Raw genomic sequence first — 24,400 nt, forward strand, 5'->3', positions numbered from 1 at the left:
TATTTTATTTTATTTTATTGAGACACAGACTCACTATGTAGCCATGGCTGGCCTGCAACTCATTATACAGACCAAGATGGTCTGCAGCTTAGAGGTCTACCTGCCTCTGTGTCCTGAGGACTGAGATCAAAGTTGTTTGCCACCACACCTGGCCAGAAAGACTTTTATAGATGTAGAAATGTAGAAAATAGGTGAATAAAAAAAATGAACAGTCATAAAAATCTTTTTTTAATGAGATAGACGCAAGTCAAAACATATCTTAACAAAGTACAAAATCACAAATAACATTCAAAAGTCCTAAACAACAAAATGTTTAAAAATTAAACAATAACATGAACAGAATATATTATGGCCTGCAATAGTATTTTAACTCTTTTGAGATACTGTTGTTTCTCCCATGGACTGTCATCTGTACCAGTGACAATAGGTGGGATGAGGACAACTGGTCTCAGTAATGCAGGTTAAGTCAGTGTGTTCCTCCAGATGACAAGGGTGTCTGTTACTGGCAAAACGCTTCTGCAGGAACCCTCATCACTTGCTATTGTCCACAGTCCATGCCCATCCAGTGCAGCCTCTGCTTGCTTTTCAACAACTTGAACATTTTTTGGCGCTTGTAGGAGCAATTTGAGGTGGCTACACACAATGCTGGTTAGTGGGCCAAGGAATAGATAGGAGCCTCTTCTAGCTAGTTAGGATATCTAGTCCACAGTTGTCCCTACTTTTTCTACTGTGCTATGATAGCATGTCAGAACTTCTGATTCCTATGACTTGGTGTCCTTTCAACAGCCTGTCCCTATCTTTGCTTCCTTCCTTCTTGCTTTCCTCAACCTCTGATAACCCCTATGGGACTCCCAACTTATATAGTATTTGTCTTTCTGTTACTAAGAAGACTCCCAGACAAACCCTTTAGCTTCATTTGATCTGGGTGATTCAGAGGTCACTGATTTTGGAGGTCACATAGCTGGGTAGCATCTTATTAACTTTCCAATAGCTTTGCTGTAGGTAACACCTCTGCCTTATGATGACATACATGATTTCCTGGAACTTGGTGGCTACTTTTGAGGAAAGCAATGACTCTTCTCTTGGGCCTGCAGATGTCTGATATGGTAGCTGGAATGACTGGGAATTGTCTGTGTTTTGATTTTCTAAGTGTCCCCTTTGGGTCATATACCTTTGGGCTAAAGACACATGACTGTGACTGAGACACCAGAAGGGAGTGACAAGAGAAAAAGAGGTGCTTTCCGAGTTCCAGAACCATGTGTCTATTCTTCATTAGCCTAACTCCCTCTCCATTCCACTCACTGTCACTCTCTGTTCCTTGGAGCTGAGAGACTGATCTGCAAGCAGAGGGTCCTTTCTTCCTTGACCACTATGTAGAACTTTCTTCCATCAACCATCTCTCGAATCATCTACTTTATCACAGGGCAGCAGAATCCTAGCCTTCATCAGTTGTACTTTAAGGACTTGCTTATTTTATCCAACATGTTGATCCTTGGTTTCATTCATGCTGTCACAGTGGCAGACTTTTCAATGACTGGATAGTTTTCCATGGGAGTGCATTTTCCTTATCTGCCTGTATCATTTCCACTTTCAGAGCTTCTGTGAATAGTGCTACAAAAAATAGGAGTGCAGATGACTTTGCTGTATTTTTGACATACTGATGTTATTTTCTTTGGGTATATACCCAGCAGTTAGGGTCCCGTATCACATAGTCGTTCAGTTTTTAACTTTTTGAGAAGCTGCTCATTCTGTTTTCTGGAATGGATTTTCTTACTAATGTAAAACAATGAGACTGCAAGAATTCTCTTTTGTCCACATTTTACCTGTGTTTGCTGTTTCTTGTGGTTTTGATAGTAGCTGCTCTTTCTAAATGGCATCTCCTTTTGATGAAATGGCTTTCATTTCCTTGAAAATTCATGCTATCAATCATTTTTAATATATTTATGGGCAGTTGTTTATCCAAGGACATACTATCTTGAAATCAAACTGTACAGGACAAAATTTCTATTTTAGTCTTGTGTTACCCAGAACTTAATTTGAATCATCTTTTTTTAATATTGTGAACAAATCCCATTTTGCATCTGGTGGAAACCCTAGAATGCCCATTGATTTCTACAGATTGTTAAGGAAGGGCATGAAGAAGACGTCCACTCTCAGACTCTTTATTCCTATGCCTGTGTTGCTGACGGTTGTCCTTGCTCTCAACGCTGCTGCTCATTCATTATCCTTATGCTCACATGGCTCCAGTCTTGGAGTCAACTCCTTTCTTCTCTCTCTACATAACTTCTTTTTTTTTTTTATATTATTGAACTTTATGTACAAAATCATTTGATTTCAAATAAACAATGTAAAGACAAACGTTTCTTTTAAACTGAATTTTTTTTACATCTATTGTACCATTCAAATGCTTTATCATCTTATATGACTTCTTCAAAATCTGTTCTCAAGGGTACATATAGAAAAGCTTTTTTTTAAATAAATAGAAACAAAGGGCATTTTCAGCTTAAGATGGCATAAAAAGTTTACTCAACAGAAGTAATTTCATTACTATTCAGGGTAGGGAAATCACCAATTTTTTTTTCTACATAACTTCTAACTTTATTTGTATGTGACAAAACCCAAACCTGAACTGGGTTATATAAAGTATATATGTTGTCATCTTGAGAATAGTCTTTGGGCTTTGGGTGCTTAGGGAACTGTTTCCTTTTATCTTTGAGACAGAATTTCACTATGTAGCCAGGCTGACTCTTTTTTTTTGGGGGGGGGGGTTTCGAGACAGGGTTTCTCTTGTAGCCCTGGATGTCCTGGAACTCACTCTGTAGACCAGGCTGGCCTTGAAATCAGAAATCCGCCTGCCTCTGCCTCCCAAGTGCTGGGATTAAAGGCGTGCGCCACCACCGACCGGCTGCCAGGCTGACTCTTAACTCACTTCATAGCGTAGGCTAGTCTTGAACTCCTTACTCTGTTTCCTGAGATCACAAGTATGTACCATTATACCTGGCTCTTCTTCATTTTCTTAAAAGTTATTGAGAATTCATACTCTAAAACCCGTTTGTTCATATGGGTAACATGTATCTACATCAATTATATTGAAATTCAAAATTATTTTTTTGTTAATCCAATTAAATGTAGCAGTAACAATCTCATTATATGTTAAGATAAATTATACATTTTGATGAAGTCATTATACTTAAGAAAACAAAATTCAGTGATGAGTCTGGCATTGTTTCACAGTTTGATTCTCTTCTGTGTTCAACCTTTTGCAATATGTGGATTTGGTTGAATTATGAAAAAAATTTAGCTTCACAGAACTATAAATCTGAATGAACAAAGTTTGTTTTAATAGCCTTTCTGAGCCATTGTGGATTTTGTTCTTTGAAATGACACAAAACACTCAAGGAAAAGGCTTGCATCTCCAGTATAACTTTTCCCAGTGCTGAATAAGAGTACTTTGCCTGTTATTTCAAGTGAGATGGTTTTTCTTACCCACACTCAGACACACTTCTTAGATACGATGATTTGACTTCTTTAGGGTGCAGAAGCAGATCTCAGTGTGGGCTGCACTCTCTGTTGTACTTCACAGAATACTTGAAAGATACAAAGTCATAAGTATAGATTTAACAAGATTAAATATTCCTTGATTGTCTGTTTTTGTTTTTATTCTTCCACACAAGGTTTCTAGGTATACCCCTGGCTGTCATGGAAATAACTCCATATGCCAGGCTGGCCTTGAACTCAGAGGCTGGCCTTGAACTCAGAGATGCATCCGCTTCAGCCTCTCAAGGTGCATACCTCCATGCTCAGCAGCAAAATTAGGTATTCTTAAACCTGTAGGCCCAGGAATAAGTTTGAGGCCAGCCTGAATTACAGAGTAAGACCCTGTCTTAAAAATACAAAGGCAGACAAACTGAATATTTTAGTGCTTCATTAAAGGCATTTAGTGAACTCCCCACAGTTACATTTTAGTCAAGAATATAATGACCACTAATGCAGTTTGGTGCCATTTTCTCAGTATGTGCTTAGGTGTAGGCAGTTTTATTCATTGACATTTTATACTATCAACAGAAATGAATCCCCCAAACAATATCTCTGTAATATTGGGAAATTAATTTCCTATTTCATGAGTCTCCTGAGAGTATCTCTCAGATCCCCAGTGGTCCATGGGTTGTGCTTTAGAGCTTTTAGGGCATCTTTGTCTCTCTATGCTAAATCCTTCAGGGTATGAATCCTGGAGGGGTGGCAGGAGGGGGGCTCTGAGAGCAGAAGTAGGGTGTTGTAGACATCACAGTTTGTCACCAAGGACAAAGAAGCTTTGATGTAACCTACAGCTATCTATCATTGGACTGTTGACTTATTTATACCATTTGGTTCATATGCTTTATAAGCTACAGTAATGAGTATATCTATGGAAATTCAAACATATTTTATAGCTGATGTGAGGTTGGTGAGGCAAAGGGCCATACTTCAGCTTGACAAGCAGAGCTGTTTAGGTTCTAGATTAGTCAAGGACAAAAGTCATTTACAAGAACAGAGAAGAGGGCAGAAATCAATCTTAGTATCTCATGCAGAGAGAGGACATTTCCACGTCCCAAATTTAATTATTGTTGTACAAGGAGCTAAGAGGAGTGTGCCATCAATATGAACACTCATGAGTTCCTGTTAAAACTGGGTGGCACTCATTGACAAGCAAATTCACAGAGCACAAGAGTTTCTAGTTTTTTAAGCACATATTTCAATTTAGGCCACTTTCAAGCAAATTCACAGAACTCAAAAGTCTCTAGTTTTTTTAAACATACATTTCAATTTAGGCCATTTTCAGGCTAACAACAAGATGAAGAAGCCGCTTAGTTGGTAGAGAGTTATACTGAAAAGGTTGCCAGAATGCCCATGGGAATGTGTAAGAAGAACATTTCACTGCCTTTCTGGAAGCAAAAGGACTTGCTTTATTCATTAGTAGACAACGAGAAAAAAAAATCAGAAATTGTAGATAATGCTTTTTCAAGAGAACCAAGATACTCCTCAATATGCATAATGATGGCATATCTGACCAAATCTCTGTTAGAAAAAAAAAACCCTTGTTATCAGGGTAGATTAGTGCATATATCCAAGCATCTCCCCTAAATTTGAAAATGGAGGACCTAGTTTTATTCTAGGCACAAGTGAAAACCACAAGCATTTTTCCTACATACTTGTAGAAATCAATCAAAAGCTTAGTAGTAATTTAGAACCAGAGAGGTACACACAAGGGAATGGAACCATGGCCTGAAGTTGTGTGTACATACACAAGGCTTGTCACTCACCTCCATCTCCTTGACTAATGTGCCTTTATTCTCCTCTGTATTTTATCCTCTGCCTGCCGCCCAGACATTCCATTCCTTTCCTTCTTCCCTTCCCTTTCCCTTACTTACTCCACAAATGTTTCTTGGGCATTGCTCAGATTCCAGCCTTTTGCTAAGCACCGAGGACACAACCATTACCAAGACATATGGCTGCATTTGACACTTACACTCTTGTTCAGGAAACAGCCATTAAAGAAGTATTTGCAAACCAACAGTTACAGTCATGGTAAGTCTTACAAAGAGGGAGTGAGGGATAGAAGCTGATTTACTGTAGTCTAGGGGGTGGGGAATCTAGATTTTGCTATGTTTTCAAGGCACACAGTCCAATTTCTCAGGCCAGTCAGCAATTGAGAAAGCTCAAGAGACTAGGGGACATAGAAGACCACATCAGGATGGTTAACCATTCAGCTTCATTTGGGACTGGTGTCTCAGGAGGCCCTAGGACTTCTTTCTTTCAAGTACATTTACTAATTCTCTGAGGGTTTCATATAATGTATTTTAAGAATCTTCAACTCACATTCTCCAGCTCCGACCAGATTCATCTATACTTCCTGGGCTGGAACCTGGTATGTCTGAGTGTTAACAATGGTGAGGTCCTGGGTAAGCTATGTCAATTAACCTGGTAAGCTCCTATCAGGACATTTTCTATCCAGGGAGAGGCTCTATATTTCTATGGACTTGAACCTGGAGTCATACAGAATGTCTCCTCCTTACCGTCTATAGGACTGATCACAAAATCTATGCATTTAGCCCTAGCAGATGAGGCACAAGGACAGGTCTCTGTCACAACAAGAAATTGGTTTGTTACAGCACTGGAAATTTCTGGTGGCCCAAAGCTTAGGAAGTTTTTTTTTCTTCCCCTTTTTTCAATTACAGCAGGAGCTATGGTTAAGTGATTCCTCTATTCACATCTCCAGCTTGAAAGCAGCGATGATGCAGGTCTGGTTTCCTTGGCAACAGACTCTGAGAGGGAGACTCTGTGGCAGATGATTTATTAGGACTTGCTTTTAGGAGCGAGGAAAGCAGAATTAGTGGAGAGAGGTAGAATGGCAGAGCAGCCTCAGCCTGGTAGCAAAAAGTCAGATGAATCCGCAGCCATGGAGACATGGGCGAGCAGAGTCCATTAGTCACCCGCTGCACACAGGTTACCTTGGAGGAAAAGGCATAACCTTTTAGCTGTGGACATTTTCATGAAGCTGAGACATTTAGTACCTCTGCCTCTCAGTATCTATGGAGGATTGATTCTAGGGTGGCCCAAGGATACCAAACTCTGGGATGTTCAGGTTCCCTATATATATTTAACACACACACACACTCACAAATATACATATTTTAAATTTGGAGCAATGTCTCATTTATCCTCAACTGGACTTGAATTTTTGTAATGTTGTTGAGTGTTGTGTTGAACTCCTGATCCTCCTAGTTTCCCCACCATGTATTGGGATCTCAGATGTATGCCACCATGCCTGGATCTCCTGTATATTTAATCTCTAGATTATTTGAAATACTTAATATAATGTAAATTCTATGCAAATAGTTTGTATGTTGTATCTGCTTAGGCATGGAAGATAATCTTTACATGCTAGGTATGAACCCAGATTTTTTAATTATAGAAAAAGTATGTAATTAAAAATTAATACTTTAAATTCATGATTGACTGAACCCATGAATGCACAATCTGTGGATATAAAGGCCACCTGTATTAAGTCCTTAAGGGGGGCTCTGGATAGCACACGGTCTAGCACACTAGGCCATCAGGTTTCGGCTCAATGTTTTCCATTAAACCATGTGTTACCACTTATCACGAATTGCCTGTAGACATCTGCAAGCTTTTAATTTAGCATGTAATTGAAAATTTTTCCTGGCTCCAGAAAGATGCTGATCAATAATATAAATTCCCAGAGCTGTTAATAATGAATGAGTCTGTGGATGCAGATGGCGTGTAATCACAGGGTAGTGCTTTCATTGAACAGGCATTGATTATCTCAGGTGGAAGTTGATTTTCAAAATGTAAATCATGATGTGTCCACAAGCATAAAGTCAAGCATTCCTAGCAGGCTAGTGTTGGCCAAGATAACATAGGGCTGACTTCTTTGCTAGTTGAGGAAGTGTTCCACAGATATTCAAGAGATTTTAGCACAATGTTCGTAAGCATTGAGTTATATTTAACAGCATAGTGTAAGTGATAGCCTCACATCTAAATTTCATCATATAAAATTAATCTTTTAAGGACTGAATTATTGCAAACAAAAGATGAATAGTTGCTTTTTGGCTTGTAAATTCTGAGTGGTGAAATTATAGGGTAGCAGCCTTCAAACCAGGCTGCACACTAGACTGGCCTCAGGAACATGAGGACATTCTTAAGTTAGAAGCTTGATGGGGGGCTTAGTGTTTTAGCCAAGCTCCCAAAATAATCTTTGTGCAGCTAGCCAAGCCTGGCTTAGTGTCCTCTTCTACTGACATAGAGGACAGCTTCAATCATGTGCCAACATTTTCTTGTAGTTGACTTTTAACTTTTTACCGCGATAAATATAATACCACACAATTATGAACACATTAGTCAATATAAGTGCACAGCTTAGGGGGATTAAGCAGTTCTAATGCTGTGCCCATTATCATCACCACTGCCCCTCTTCCCAAATGGACTTCTTCTCTATTAAACAACGCTGTGGTCTCACCTTCCACTCACACTCCACACTATTCTGTTTTCTGTCTACGTTGTCTATTCTAGGTTTCTTGTGTAGGGTGGAATCAACCAGTAGTTCTTCTTCTGTGACTGGCTCATACCTTAGTCTAATGTCCTTAAGGTTCAGCCATGTTGTGGCATGCCAGAGGTTTCTTCCTCTTTTGAGGCTGTTCTGTTGTACACCTATGGCAGATTGTAAATGACACTTGATTCATTTTTCCTACAGGATATTGGAGATAGAACTACCTAAGTCCTTGCTTCCAGAAGCGAAGCTACTTGTTCATATAGCATCTGTAGTGGTAGTTTTGGCTACATCACTTTGGCCCCGGCCAGTCGCATGCGCACACCTGCCTAGGAGCTATTTGGGGACACACACACACACCACACAAACACACATACACACACACCACACAAACACACATCATACACACACACACACACACACACACACACACACACACACACACACACAAACACATACCACACCAATTAATTTTGAAATGCTCCCTCCCACTTCCCTAGATCCCTCCCTCCTTCTCTCCTTTCTTCCAATAACTGTTTTGACATAAACTCACTCTATGGCTCAGGCTGGACTCAAACTTGTAATCCTCTTGTCTCAGCTTCCTGAGCGCTGACCTTACATTTTCTTTTCATTGTCATCCTAATACACAAGGAATGGTAACCAGCAGTTTGAGTTGGCATTTTCCAAATGATAGAGATTCTGAGCATCTTTGCATGGGCTTTTGACTATTTATTTTTCTAAGTGAGATTGTAATTAAGCCCTTTGCCCATTATTTTAGTTACTATTACTGCAAGAAGATACCATGACCAAGGCAACTTATAGAAGAAAGAGTTTACTTGGGGCTTACAGTTGTAGAGAAGTAGAATTTATGGCGGCAGTGCAAAGGCATGCCAGCAGAAACAGCTGAGAGCTCACATCTTGATACATAAGCACAAGGCAGAGAGGGAGACACTGGGAACTTCAAAACCTATCTCCAACCTCTTTAAACATGACCACACCTCCTAATCCTTCCCAAAAGTTCCACCATCTGTGCACCAGACCAAGTATTCAAATATTTCCCATTTTATTCAAGCCACCATACTCATTTAAGAAATTGTATAATTTGTTTCCCTTTTGGAGTCAGGAATTCTCTGTGTCCTGGATATCGATCTATCAGAGGCATGATTTCCATTTCTTCCAATGCCAGTTTCTTTCCACTGTTAGCAGTGTCCTATGCGATGCAAATGTTTTATGTTCATCTCTATCTTTTCTTTTGTCATATATATATATATATATACATATATATATATATATATAACACTTTCATGTCATATCTAAAAAATGACTAGAATTTGATGTCATAAAACTTATGCATTCATTTACTTCTAAGATTTCTATAGCTTTAGCTCTTACATTTAGGTCTTTTTTTGAAATATGTATATAATATATATACATTCAAAATTATATATATATATATATATGTATATATATATATATATATATATATATATGTGTGTGTGTGTGTGTGTGTGTGTGTATATATATATTTTTAATTAACTTTGAGACATTGTCTCTCTATGACAGTTCTGAAACTTGCCGCCAGCCATGTAGACCAGGCTGGTCTCAAACTCACAGAGATCTGCCTGCCTTTGACTTCCAAGTGCTGGAATTAAAGGTGTGTGACACCATACCTGGCCTCACTTTGAAATAATTTTTGGTAATTCAGCCTCTCCTCTCTCCCCTTTCCCTTTCTCCCTCTGTCTTCCATCTCTCCCCATCTGTGTTTTTCTCTTTCCCTAGCCCCAATCCATATTTACTTTTTTACATACAAGGTATCCTTATGTTTCTTTAGCTGAATTCAATCTTTGGTCTGCCTGCCTCAGCTCTCAAGAAACTGGGATTACAGGCACCCATCACTGTGCCCGGCAGTTTAAATATTTGTGTCTTTAAAGATATACATATCTAACCCAATACATATCAGCATAGTCTAGAGATTTATAGAGGCAGAAGTTGTAGACATTGCAAATTCTATTAGTTGTTGTGTCAGTAGAAGGTTGTTTACACAGTAAGATAACAAGGTGCCCCTGGCACCAGGCACCAGGCAGAAGTGCCTACGTTTATACATTTTCCATATAGTAATCAATTTAATGAAAGGATTGTAATACTGAGAATTTTATATATATGTCTGGTTGAAAGTGTAAAAGTGAGGGGTAGGGATGGACAAAATGGATCACCTGGTGTCCTTTAAATAACACTGTATGGAGAGATGACCATTAAAATTTGTGCTTCTGAACAACTGAGCATGAACAAGCAATATCTCTATGAGAGTCAGGAGTTTGTTTACTTCTATTTTGTTTTGTTTTTCAAGATAGAGTTTCCCTGTATAGCCCCAGCTATCCTGGAATTCACTCACTCTGTAAACCAGGCTGGTCTTGAACTCAGAGATCAGCCTGCCTCTGCCTCTCGAAGTGCTGGGATTAAAGGAGCGAGCCACCACTACCTGGTTTAGGAGTTCTTACTTTAGGAAATTCAAATGAGTTGCTTGTGTGGAAGAGCTCATGGCGCTGACGTCAGACCAAGAATTGGCACTGGAATGGAAAGCTTCCCGTTCTGGTCTCTCCCCTCTCCACTCTTGCTTGCTTTCCCTCTCTTCTTCATCCTCTTTTTCTCCCTTTGCTTCCACATCTGTTGGAACTATTTTCAGAATTCTTTGTTCGAGCCAAGTCAGTTTAACATAACTGGCAGGTTGACTCACGTGACTGGTTAAATTAATCACGGGTTAGAATCTATCATTATGGCACCAGGTTGAAGCTATCATAACGGAAATGTGTCTTCTGAACTAATTCTCCTCCCATTGTTCTCGGCTTAACATCTCATTTGCATTTTAAATGAGAGCTTGCTGAAGCTGTCTTTTTGACATTGTTCACAATCCAGGTTTGATTCACGATTTTCTTTGCTGAGCTGAACGGAGTTAGACTATTTCCTCTGTTTTGGAAGCGATAGAGAATGGCGAGATGTGATTCAGAATTAGAGTAAGCTTTGGCATGATGTGCCTGCTGTACAGTAAATGAGATTAAAATCATTGTGTGGACTCACAAGCTTTTCAGATACTGATTGGACCCTAGGTCTTCAGAGGAGCTACATGTGATATAGCTAAAACATCAAGTGCTTCAGAGCATAGTCCCTTGGTCACATCCTCAATGTATACTATGATGTGCTTGGTAGTGTCATCTTTGTATTTTCAATCTTTGTGTGTGTGTGTGTGTTTATGTGTGGAGGTCAGAGGACAACATTGGATGTCTTCGCCTTCCACATTGTTTAGAGACAGAGTCTCCTTGTGTGGGCAAGGCTACTTGGTCTTTGAGCGTCCATGGATTCTCCTGTCTCTGCCTTTCATCTTACCGTTCCTGTTGTAGTAAGGATTACACCAGGATTACAGATGCATGCTACAGCAGCCAGCCTTACATGGGTTCTTGGGATTTGAACTCAGGTCCTCATACTTGAGCAGTAAGCTCTTTACCCACTGAGCTATCTCCCAGCCTTGTTCAACTTCAAAAGCCTTCAAGTCTTTATTAAATATAGTTCTAATATGAAGAAGCTTTTCTTTTTTTATTGGATATTTTATTTATTTATATTTCAAATGTTATCCCCTTTCCCGGTTTCCCTTCCAGAAACCCCCATCCCATCCTCCCTCACCCTGTTTCTATGAGAGTGCTCATCCACCGGTCCACCCACTCCCACCTCCCCACCCTGGTATTCCCCTACACTGGGGCACTGAGCCTCCACAGGACTGAGGGCCTCTCCTCCCATTGATGCCCGACAAGGCCAACCTCTGCTACATATGCAGTTGGAGCCATGGGTCTCTCCATGTGTATTCTTTGGTTGGTGGTTTAGTTCCTGGGAGCTCTGGGGGTTCTGGTTGGTTGATATGGTTGTTCTTCCTATGGATTGCAAACCCCTTCAGCTCCATGAAGGAGCTTTTCTTATCAATACCCTTTTATTTATCAGCGATTGGTGTATGTAGTGTGACTTAAGAAGGTCTTTTTGCCAAACCTCAGTTTTTGCCATTCCAGTTTGGCACTGGACTTGAAATTCTCAGCATGATAACCACCTCTTAGCATACTTCTTTAGAAAAAGACAAGGACCCTAGGTTAGCACTTCTTCCAGGCTCTACTGCTGTTTCTGTTCTTGATGCTTCACTCTCTACCATTCACACTTCCTCATATCTAATCACGTGATGGTGCCTGCTCTGTGGGGGGAATGATTGCACAAACCTTGAGGCAGGATTTGATGGTTCTCTGAAACAAGAGTGTTAGGGTATGAGAGACACACTTTAATATCTCTGACTATCTTCTTTGGAACCCAGAGCATGGCTAGAAAGTATGGCTACTAGCTTGACAGTAACTTCCCTCAAGATGAAAGTTGAAGAAAATGCAACGTTTGAGACAGTGAGCAGGCCATGTAGTCACCTCTTGGGGACTCAACATGCTGCCACCATACCTCTGGACTATCAGGATGGACCTTCTATTAGGTAGCACCATTTGAAATGGTCCCACTACTGCTGATGTGTGTCTGTGCTGCGTGATGTTTCCTATCACCTAGGCTGCCAAACCTTCCATTCCTAAATTGGATAGGTCCTAGAGAGCCCAGATCCTTTTTAGCATCTACCAACTGCCAGTCAGTAGGGCAAGAGGGCAAACATTTGCTCTGGCTGTGGGTCCCTGGAACAGAAAGTACTGGTCAGATTTAAAGTGACTTCACCATGAAGTCCATGCTCAGCCTAAAAGGCTTGTTACCAAGGCAGCAGCAGGTAATTCTGACTGAAGAGCTCTCAGTTAGATATGGGCTCAGTACAAGGCTTAGCAGAATAGTAGAGAAAGATCTTTTTTTTAAAAAAAAATTATTATTGTTATTAGAATGGTGTGTGTGTGTGTGTGTGTGTGTGTGTGCACGTGCGTGTGTAGAGCCCATGTCATGTTGCACATTTGGAAGTCAGAGGAGAGCTTTCCATAGTTGATTTTTCTCTTTCCATTGTGGGTTTCTGGGCATAAATTCTGGTTTAGTGCTCCTACCCGCTGAGCCATCTTACCAATCTGAGATCCACTTTTATTATATTGTAGTGTAGGAAAGAAAGAGGCGTTCCCTCCTTAGGATAGAAATAAATGCCCAAGTGATTAGTCAGCCATCGAAAAGTCTAGGTACGATCTTAAAAGCATAATTTTCTTGAGTCCTTTTGTAGATTTCATCTAACCCATCTCATCTGTCGCAGTGGAAAGCCACAGCGCCACAAAGTGTGTGCTCCAAAGCAGTGGCTACTTAGTGCTGCCTTGACATTCAGTCTGCTCCTCACTGGGGCTCACTAATACCACCTCCAAAGGGAAATCATCTCTTCAGGATAGGGAGCTGAAAAAAATAGTTTTCTTCCCAATTTCCAAAGTTTAGCAGAAGGGCAAGATTCAAGGGAAAAGAGACTTAGTCTGACATTAGTTTCTTATGGTTGGTGTCAGCTTCAACCAGAGTATTCTTCATTGCTGATAGATATTACTGACATTACTGACATTGCTGACATCACTGACACCGATGATTTTAGCTTTGGGAAACCCCAGGAGAGCAGGGCCATAAGGATAAACCTCTCTGGATCTCTCTCTCTCTCTCTCTCTCCCTCTCCCTCTCCCTCTCTCTCCCCCTCGCCCTCACCCTCCCCCTCTCTCTCTCTCTCTCTCTCTCTCTCTCTCTCTCTCTCTCTCTCTGTGTGTGTATATGAATGAATACATATACACATTCATATACATTCATATGAATGAATGATGTCTGTATCTGTATATATCTATATATGTATGTGGGATAGGTCATTACCAGAGCCTGGCACATAGCATAGTGTCAGAAAGTTAGCTACTTTCAATAACAGGACTCTTACTATTGGTCTTCTAATTAATAGGACATGTAAAATAAATCTTATTCCTTTTCGATAGTTGGAAACATTCAGGAAATGCTGGGCCTGAGGAAGAGACCTCAAATCATCTTGTGTCAAGTGGATGTGCAGAGCATTTAATTGTCCCCAATGCTGTGCAGTGGCTAGATTGTCAGGTGGCTGTGTTGGCTAGATTGTCAGGTGGCTGTGTGTTGGGATGAGAAGCCATTGCACTTATCACCTCTGTGACACCAGCATCACGGGCTCTTACCTCAGGTACGAGCTTTTATGGTTCTGCCACAGTGTGTCCACAGTTCACACACATAGCTTCAGTCACAGCTGCCGCTTGAACGCACCACTCTCAGTCCTGCACACATCTGCCATTTCTGTTGAGATGGCAAAGCGTGCTCCATCCCAGCATCCTGACCTTTCCACATGGTTGACTAAAGTTCTCTTATAACTTCTACTTTCAATGTGTTCTCAACTGGATGGTTACAGTATTTAAGTTGTTTCTTTTTGTTGTTAAATTTTTTCACATATAATATATTTTGATTATATTATTTTCCTCTCTTTCAACCTTTCCCAGATTCTCTCCACCTCCCTAATCACCCCATCCCATGCGCTCTCAGTCTCTCGATCTCTCTCTCTCTGGAAAAAAACCCTTAAAAACAAATGTTAAAACAAATAATCAATAAAACAAAAAACCAAAACCAAACCAAACCAAACCCAACCAAACCAAACAAACAAAAAAAACCAAAAAACCAAACCAACAAAACAAAGTCATACACATAAAAACATTGAGTGTGTTTTGTGTTGGCTAACTACTCTTGGGCTTGGGGCCTAACCTGGAGTGTAGTTGATATACCTAGTGACATTTCATTGGGGAAAACACCTTGATTTCCCCTCCACATACAACAGGTATTCGTTGCCAATAGCTTGTTGGTTAGAGGTGGGTCTTCTGTATCCACGTTCCAATTTCTTGCATGAATTTTGTCTAGTTTGAACCTGGGTGGGTCTTGTGCAGGCTTCCAAGGTCTCCATGAGCTCACTGCCTGATGTGTCTGGAAGACTCTGTTTCTTTAGAGTTATCCATCCCCTCTGGCTCTTACAATCTTTCCACTTCCACTTTTGAATAGATTCACAAGTTTTTGTTTGTTTCAACACAAGGCTTCATGCATTCTGGTTGAGTGCTTTACCACTGAGCTACACCTCTCAGTGGTGTAACGTTTCTTCTCAAAGAACTACAAACAAACAGACAAACAAATGAAAAACAAACAAAAAATTAACCAACCAAAAAAGAAATATGTGACTTATGTAACTTTAAGCTTGAATGAGGAGGTGTGTGTGTGTGTGTGTGTGTGATCATGAGGGGCTACATTCCCAGTTGATGGCTAAACCACTGATGAATCTTTCTGGAAACAGAAACATGCTGGTGGCTTTTTATGGGACACTAACTCTTCCATCATTGAGTGGATTAGACCTTTCCAATTCATCCCTAGGAATACCAACTGTATTTATAGCCTGCATACAATTGAAGTGGGAAAGATGACAGGGAATGGAATCTAACAGTTCTGCTGAATTTGAACAGAAACAAAGCGATGCATTTTGACAGATGACATCACACTGGAGACTGGCAGAAGCCCATGGGGACATTTTTCAGAAAATTTTAAAACAGAGAAATTATACATAAGCTTTAGGACTACAGAAACATCCCTATGCATTAATAGATCAGAATCTGAGGATAGGCTGGAGAGATGACTCAGTGAGTGGATAAAACACTAGCTATGCCAGCATAAAGGCTCCAGTTTGCATCCCAGAACCCAGGTAAGAGCCAGACATGGTAATGTACATCTGTAATCCCAGTGCTTCTGCAAGGAGATGGGAGGTAGAGAAAGGAGAATCCTGGACAGCTTGTAGGATAGCTAGCCTGGCATATGTAGCAGCAAACAACAAAGATTTTTGTCTCAAACAAGATAGATAGAGAACAAACATCTGAGTTGTCCTTTGACCTCTACATGTGCATCTTTGCATGTATATATGGACACACACACAGACACATACACATGCACACACACACACACACACACACACACTCTTCTTTTTTTTGTTTTTTTTGTTTTTGATAGGCAAGCATGAATACTTTAGCTTTTATTTATTTATTTTTTTATTGGATGTTTTATTTACATTTCCTATGTTGTCCCCTTACCCCATCCCCCACCCACCCAGGAACCCCCAATCCCCTCACCCCTCCTCCTTCTTCTCTGTGGATGTAACCTCTATCTACCCCCCCACTCCCACCTCCCCACCCTCAAAATTCCCACCCCCTGGGGCATCCAGCCTTCATGAGGTCAAGGTTCTCATCTTCCACCTATGCCCAGCAGGGCCCTCCACTCTTACATATTCAACTGAAGCGCTGGATCCCTCCCTAAGTGCTCCCAGGCTGGTGGTTTAGACCCTGGGAGCTGTGGTTGGTTGGTATTGTTGCTCTCCTCATGGTGCAAATCTTTTCGGCTCTCCTTCAGTCTTCACTCTAACTCCTCTATTGAGAACCCCATGATCAGTTCAATGGCTAGTTGTGAGCATCTGCCTCTGAGTATGTCAGACTCTTGAAGACCTCTGAGGAGATATCCATATCAGGCTCTTATCAGCATGCACTTCCTGACTTCCACATCAGCATCTACCTTTGGTGACTGCACATGGGATGGATACTCAGGTGGAGTGGTCTTGAGATGGCCCCTCCTTCAGTTTCTGTCCCTCACTTTGTCTCCATATTTGCTCCCTTGAGTATTTTGTTGCTCCTTCTAAGAAGGACCGAATCACCCCCACTTGGTCTTCCTTCTTTATGGGCTTCATGTGGCCTGTGAGTTGCATCTTGGGCATTTCAAGGTTCTGGGCTAATATCCAATAATCAGTGAGTGAATACCATGCACACACACACTTCTTGAGATAGAACTGTACTCATTGAAAGTTTGTAACTGCAAACTGACTTCTTTGATTATCTTCTGGGAAGCTCTTGTTCCCATTGATACATTTAGAACTCTCTTCAAGAATTATGCAGCAAGGTAGTAATTTCACTTCAAACAATGGGACTTTATTCCTTAATAAGATTTTTCATTTATTATTCATTAACAATAATTTGATATAGAAATGCAGGAATGATGAGATTATCACTATGTGCTCAACCAGGCATTTGTTTAGTATTTGAAATCTGAAGTTCCCAAGCCCACTGTTGTTTTGTACTTTTTCGTTTCTTTTTTATTTTAGGAATTTAGCCACCAGAGGTTTTGGGTCTTAGTCTCTGTGTTTGGTCCCAAAGAGGACAATATCTCATGGGGGAAGTGGAGTAGGTTAGGTTTGCATCTTCTCCCTGGTGCCTGAACATGGAACCACCAGCCCTGACCTTTTCTTTTCTCTTTCTTCCCTCCCTCCCTCCCTTTCTCCCTCCCTCCCTCCTTCCCTTCTTTCCTTCATTCTTTCCTTCCTAGAAAATGTTTTAGAATGGTTAACACTTCAAGATGGCTAAAATTTGATGTCCTTCTCTTTGGATGTTATCTAATAATTTCCTACTAGCTCTCAGAGACCTTGTGACTAGTGGTTAGTCTGAGCCAAGTGCCTCCAGGTTCTTAAAGGATTCAAATAAGGTTCTCACAGAGATTTATACAGGTAGCAAGGTAACTTTTTCCAAAGGAAAATGGTAGTACAGGTCAGAAATACACTGTCAACAGTGACAATAGGCTACAGGGAGAAACTTAAAGGTCCTGGTAATTGTCTGTGGATTTTTTTTTATGCAATGTAAGAGGAGGGGTTTGGTTGCCAAGGGATGTAGTGTTGGTGGTTCCCCATCTTGATTGATTGACAGATTAAGTTACATAATCATTTCTCTACTGCTCATGTCCATTCCCACAACATATCTGATTTTAATCATACCCATGCCTAACTATGTGTATGTATAAGATGGAAAATAGGGAATTATCTCTAAAAGTTCATTTTTGAGAACATAGTTTGCCTTATTGCGCATGCACAGAAAACTAGTGCAGGCTAGGTGAGCTCATGGTCCGTAGTTTTCAGATGTATTAAGATGTATTGAGAATATGTTTGAATAGAAAGTGTACAAGTTTGATGGTCATTAAGGGGCAGAGAAATTTATTCCATTGTCCAGAGTTGGATGTATATACAGCTTGCAGCTGGATGTAGTTGGGGGTTCTAGGTTACTAACAGGCTGCTAAGCGCATTGTTCAAAAAGGGGTGTGTGTATACATCATACGTATAGGTAATGGTCTCAGACTACTGAATACATTATTAGAAGGCATGTATATTCCCCAAACCAAGTGAAGTCCCAGGTTGCTAAGCTATTTCCTACGCTTGCCTACTTCAGCCTTGAGTCTAGACTCCCTGAGTGGTTCCCAGGTAAGCAGGCATCTCCCTCTTTTGGGGTCACTGACCTCACCTAGGTTCAAATTTGCTCCCACAGGCAAATCACTAGGAAAGTCAGTTCCCAAGGCCTGACTTGACTGCTTCAGTGTGATGCTGAGCTGCTTGGTTTAGAAGAGCACAGGCATGTGACATAGGCAATTTCTTCTTCTATTTCTCCTCCTCCTCCTCCTCCTCCTCCTCCCCCTCCGCATCCTCCTCCTCCTCCTCCTCTTCCTCCTCCTTTTCCTCCTCTTCCTCCTCCTCTTCCTCCTCCTCTTCCTTTGATTTTTAAAGACAGGATTTCTCTTTGTAGCCCTGGTTGTCCTGGAACTCACTGTATATTAGGTTGACCTTGAACTCACAGAGACCCATCTGCTCCTGCCTCCCAAGTGCTGGAATTTAAGGTGTGCACCACCACCTACAGTGGCTAGTTTTTACTTTGTAGGCAGTTTTTTACCTTCTTGTGAGAAAAGGGAAGAGGATGTTTGTGAATCATTGAGTCCCCTTGTGCCAGTATGCAGATCTTTAGGAAGCTCCAAGGCTGCAGGACAAAGAGTGACAGAAAACAAGAAGGTAGAAACAGGGATAACAGACCTCTGCTGCCAGCAAGAGGCTTCCTGAAAACTCAGCACTCTGGAAGGAAGTATTAAGGCTGGGCCAGGAGGATCTTCAGTACAAGGCTAGCCTAAACTGCATGTTACCAAAGGCTGGGAATATAGCCCAATGGTAGAGCACTTGCCTAGCATATCCCAGGTTTGGCATCCACCTGACAAGAAGCAAGCAAGCAGCAAGCGAGGAAACGTAGGTGATTCCTTGATGCAATGAATACTGGAGCAGCCATTAGAGGAAGTGTGGTCGTAGGTTAGAAAAATAGGATAGTAAAATTGTTCTGGAAGGTGTTTCACATTTGGCAGCTTTACATGAGACTTAAAATCTTTACATGGGGAGCAGACTCTGTAGCAGCTGAATCAAGGCAGGAATACAGGAGCTAGCTGTGAAAATAATCATTTCTAATATTAATGAGGGCATCATCCGAGGAAAACAGTTCAGACAGATATGTGAGGTGCACGGGAAGTGTGCTACCATTTATCTTGATGAATTCTGATTGCTGCCCCACCCCCAAACAACCACAGTACTTTCAGCTCTTGGCAAATTTCCACAGATATGAAGGGTAAACCAAATTAGGCAAAACTACATGAAATAAACTGCCTCTCCTCTTCAGCTCAGTCCCCTTCCGTGGTTATTACCCTCATTGGTTGAGTAAATTGTTGCTATGGAAGATAATTAGAGTTAATATAGCCAACCATCAGAGTTTAGTCAATATTTTTTGTGTATTTGGATTTCAAAGGCAAGCCTTAATGACTTTAAAATAGATATTCGCCCTCTAGTTGGTTATAAATGGACAATTTAAAACAATGTCTAAAAAAATTGCCTTTCTTGCTCAAATGAGAGGGAGTTCTAGTGCAACAGCTACTGTTTTTAGGCCTGAAAATGGTCTTAAAGAAAATGTATTCTAAAGCTATATGAACTGTCAAAAAGGCATTAGAGCTCTCTAGAATGTAGGTGAATCAAATGACAATTAGCCGTAGAAAAGCAAGCATCCCCACCCCCCTTTTTTTTTTGCAACCAGAAACGAAGCAAGGAAAATGTTTTACTTTGCAGAATGAAAGCTTAGATGTAAATATCTTCTGGGCATTCCAAGCTTTTCCTTTTCCTTGAACATCTATGCGCACGACACTTGTGCATCGTGTAGCAAGAAGTAAACAGAAAATCAGCTCCATGGGCCCTCTGTTGCTATAGCAACCTCCAGGCAAATGTAGTGGAAAATGTGTGGTGCCTTTTAAGTGAGATGTAGAGGGACAATCCTCACAGACAAGCTTCAGCTTTGCCATTTGTTCCCTGTGATTTTTAAGCTCCCCATTGACAGTGCTTCTTTCCTGGTGGTCGGGTGGTCGGGTAGAGGGGGTCGACCCCCCTCTAGTTTTCAGCAGGCTCTGGGATCACTATGAACCCTCTCTAGCTAGACCTAGGTAGGAAGACAGGTCTAATTTTCCAAATACAGACACAGGTCAGCTTATGTCTGTGTGTGTGTGTGTGTGTGTGTGTGTGTGTGTGTAAAAAGACTCCACATTTGCTTTCATCCACACCTGGCAAAGGTGTAAATTTGAAAATGTCTTTTCAAAAATTTACTAATTACCTTCTAAACTATAGTTCATTTATGGATTCGTTTCCTATTCTCTCTAAGACCAGGCATTGATCTTACAAAGTTTGTTCAATCTAATAAGTGTGAAATAATACCCCACTGTGGTTTCAAATAGTATTTCTTTAATTATGATTAAGTCATAATTAAATGGTTCTGAACCTCTGATTTTCCTGCATGTGTGCACACACACACATATACGTATATACACACCTATATAATCTTTTAGAGCAATGCTTAGTATTTCTTCTAGTAATGACTCACATATACTGGTGGCTTTTCTGCAGGTGTGTATGCTTGCAATGGGGCAAGGTGTCTGTGACATCAGCCAGTCTTGTATGAATGTTTTGGAGACAGTGGAGGACAGTGGGCTCTACCAGTGGCTTTGCAGGGAAAGAGCTAGAAAAAAAAAACCAAGAAATTTGGGAAGCTTTTAGGAAAGCTGTGTGGTTGAGTCTCTTGGGAAATATAACAGCTCTGGAATCAGTCTTTGTGAGCTTAAATCTCAGGAGAAATATTTACAAATGAGCTGGAGGAATAGGGCAGTGTGATGGTTAATATTGTCAACTTAATAACATTTAGGTTACCTAGGAGACAGGCCTGTAGGCATACCTGTGATTAATTGAAGTGGAAAGAGCTACCTTAATTGTGAATGATAACATCCAATGGGCAGAGGTCCAGGATCATATAGAAAGAGGAAAAATTGAGCTGATTCCCAACATTTCTCTCTCTCTACTTCTCGACCACAGATACAACGTGACCAGCTGCCTCTGAATGGTGCCATGACTTCCGAACCATGAGGAACTGAACCCTTCAATTATGAACACAAAGTCCTTTCTCTATCAAGTTGCCTGTGTAGGCTCTTTATCATGGCAATGAGAAAAATAACTTAAGATGGACAGCTCACTGAGCTTCCTGTAGTGCAGTGTCTTTTTGTGAACTCATGATTGTAGTCAAGAAAGCAGTAATCAAACACAGTGATCATGAAGCATGAAGCTTCAATAGACACCAGAGACCAGACAGCCATGCATACTTATTTTACCTCTGCAGTATGGAAGAAGGCCAGTGCTCAACTTAATATCAGTCTGGCTTGGACTCTGTGCTTAAAAGTGGTAGATAATCCTTATTTCATTGACAGAGGATGAGGCAGTCTACAGAAAGGACATAGCATGTTACTAGCAAGGACTAGGCTAAAACATGGTAGATATTACTTTCTTTTGGTGCTGTGCCAGGTGTTTTTAAAATTCTTGTCTCATTTGAACTTAGAGACCCCTGTTCTTTTCAGTAGGTACCCTTTTATTGCTAAAATGTTCTTGATTGGTCCCTAAGTTGTAGGGCTGACTCAGGTCTGCCTTTCTACATTCTGGATTGTTCTTATTCCCTGCCAAGCTAATAACATTTGATGTTATTAATAGGCATTGATAGTCTCATGTTATCCCTCCAAGATGACATTTACATTTTAACAGGAGTTCTCAAGGCCTTGACTCAAAGGAGTGAGTAATGTGGTTATTTTGGGCCTCCTGGCAAAGGGAGATAGGTCTTGGGCTGGGAGAGATTTCCTAAACACTAAATTTACGAGTCGGCAGCTGTCCGCTCTGCTTTACTCAGGGTATGACGTGGGAGTTATATTGGTGATAAGGGAGTAATTTAAATCAATTAACTAATAATTTTGTCACCAGGAAGTGTATTAAGTAGAGTGGGAAAGACTATGAAGATTAATCTTTGTTTTAAGAAATCTATAATCGAGTTGAAGAAATTAAGGCATGATAAATGAAAAGACAGTCCTATTTACCACGACCAAGATAGACCTGAGAGTCTTGCCTACCTGTCAGTATCTTGGGTTAGGCCATGAGGGCTAGGTGGAAACTGGAGAGAGATACTCAGAAATGTGCTGCTACCATTGTGTCATCCTGAGTTCAAACAGGAGCAAGTGCTCAGACGTGGAGCAGACTCCATATCAGAAGGAAATTAGTGCATGATTAGACATCAGATGTAGAATTTGTGTGAAGATTGAGGAATTGAGAGTCTGAGAGCCTGGATCGATGGTGGGCTGCTTGGCAGGTCTAGGCAGGGATAATGAGATCTGGTAGAGGAGTCTTTTATGTAACTTCTTGTGTGGCATTGTCTTTTTCTTTTTAAAAAAAAATATTGGTTCTTTGTGAATTTCACATCATACACCTCAATTTCACTCATCTTTCCCTTCCCTCATACCTGTTCTCCATCCTTGTAACCTTCTTCCAACAGAGAAAAAAAATCTCCTTGTGGTACCTGCAGTGTGTCACAGTGTGTCCCACAGTATGCCCTTTTATCCACACTTCTTTACTTGCAAATGTTCATTGCAATTACTTGTTTTCTGGTATGAGGCCTTTGGCTTGTGCTATCAAAACTAGAACCTCACCGGGATTCCTCTGTTGTTGCCCTGCGTCATGGAGATCCAGTAGTTTTGGATCTGTAGGACTGGTCCCTTCATGTACTCCAGCAGTTTACTGTTGGGGTATATGTTGGGATGAATCAATTCAAAGCCCTGGATATGAGCCTGAGAAATATCTGGTCAGGTCAATGGCTCTCCAGCTCTCACTCCCTCTGGGGCTGGCTCACCAGCAACCCTTGAAAGCAGGGCCAGCTCTCCTGCATGCTGCAGCAGGTGAGGTGCAGGGCCAGCTCTCCTGCTCTCATGGTCCTGCAGAGGCCAGCTCTCACATCAGCTGCAACTGCTGTTGGTAAGGGCAAAGGAGAGGGGCGGGCATCTGTTTCATTGTCTTAAAGGAAAGCAGCTGTGATGAATAAAAATCCACACTACCCACAGCCTTATTTGTAAAGCAAGGTAGGATGCTGTGCATCAGCGCTCAGGGATTGCTCAGTTCTAGCTATCATGTGTTTGTGTGTACATGAGTGTCTAAGTGCATATGCTGTGTATCTGTGTGGAGGTCAGAAGTCATCAACATCTGGTGTCACTTCTCCATCCTCCCTGTTTTGAAGCACAGTCTCTTATTAGCCTGTGTCTCTCACCACACTGGATAGACTTGCTGGCCAACAAGCTCCAGGAACTGTCCAATCTCCATTTCTTGAAGGCCAGCAGCAAAAGCATATACCACCACATTAAACTTTTTAAATACTGGTTCTGGGGTTTGAACTCAGCTTCTTATGCTTTTGTGACAAGTGGTTTGCCAGCTAAGCCATCTCTAGTCTGCTTGCTTTTATATCAGTTATCTAAGGCTTAGCTGAGGTAAGCATGTGCTAAATAATATTTAAATGTTCCCTACAGGTCTTTGGTTTGTGGTTTGGTTTTCCAAACCATCATCCAGAAGGACTTTTTCATTTATTTGTTATAAATCTTTTGCTAGTCATATATGTCACTTGGATCTGTTCAGAAAGTGAAAATTCATTATTTCTCTAAAGTGGAAGTAGTCTTATTTGTATAAGGCAGAAGAAAGAAGAATAATCAAAGAGGCTATGGTGGTACACCCCTTTAATTATAGCACTTGGAAGGCAGAGGCAGGTGGGTATCTGAGTTTGAGGCCAGCCTGGTCTACAAAATGAGTCTAGGATACCCAGGGCTACACAGAGAAATCTTGTCTCAAAAACCCATAAAATCACCCTTACTGGGACTGAAGAAGTTGCTCAGCTGATAAGGGCACTGGCTACTCTTCCAGAGGACCTTGGTCCAATTTCCAGCATCCACATGACAACTGACAACTGTTGGTAGTCCTAAAGATGGGAGGAGAAGGACCATCAACCCAATTCATCATGGCCAAATTAATTAAAACAAGCTTAAACAAACTCATTTAGCACAATTCAGTGATTTTAAATATATATAGTTGTATACATACACACACACTATATATATATA

This window comes from Grammomys surdaster, unplaced genomic scaffold (assembly GCF_004785775.1).
Source record: "Grammomys surdaster isolate TR1022 unplaced genomic scaffold, NIH_TR_1.0 165, whole genome shotgun sequence".
NCBI lineage: Eukaryota > Metazoa > Chordata > Mammalia > Rodentia > Muridae > Grammomys > Grammomys surdaster.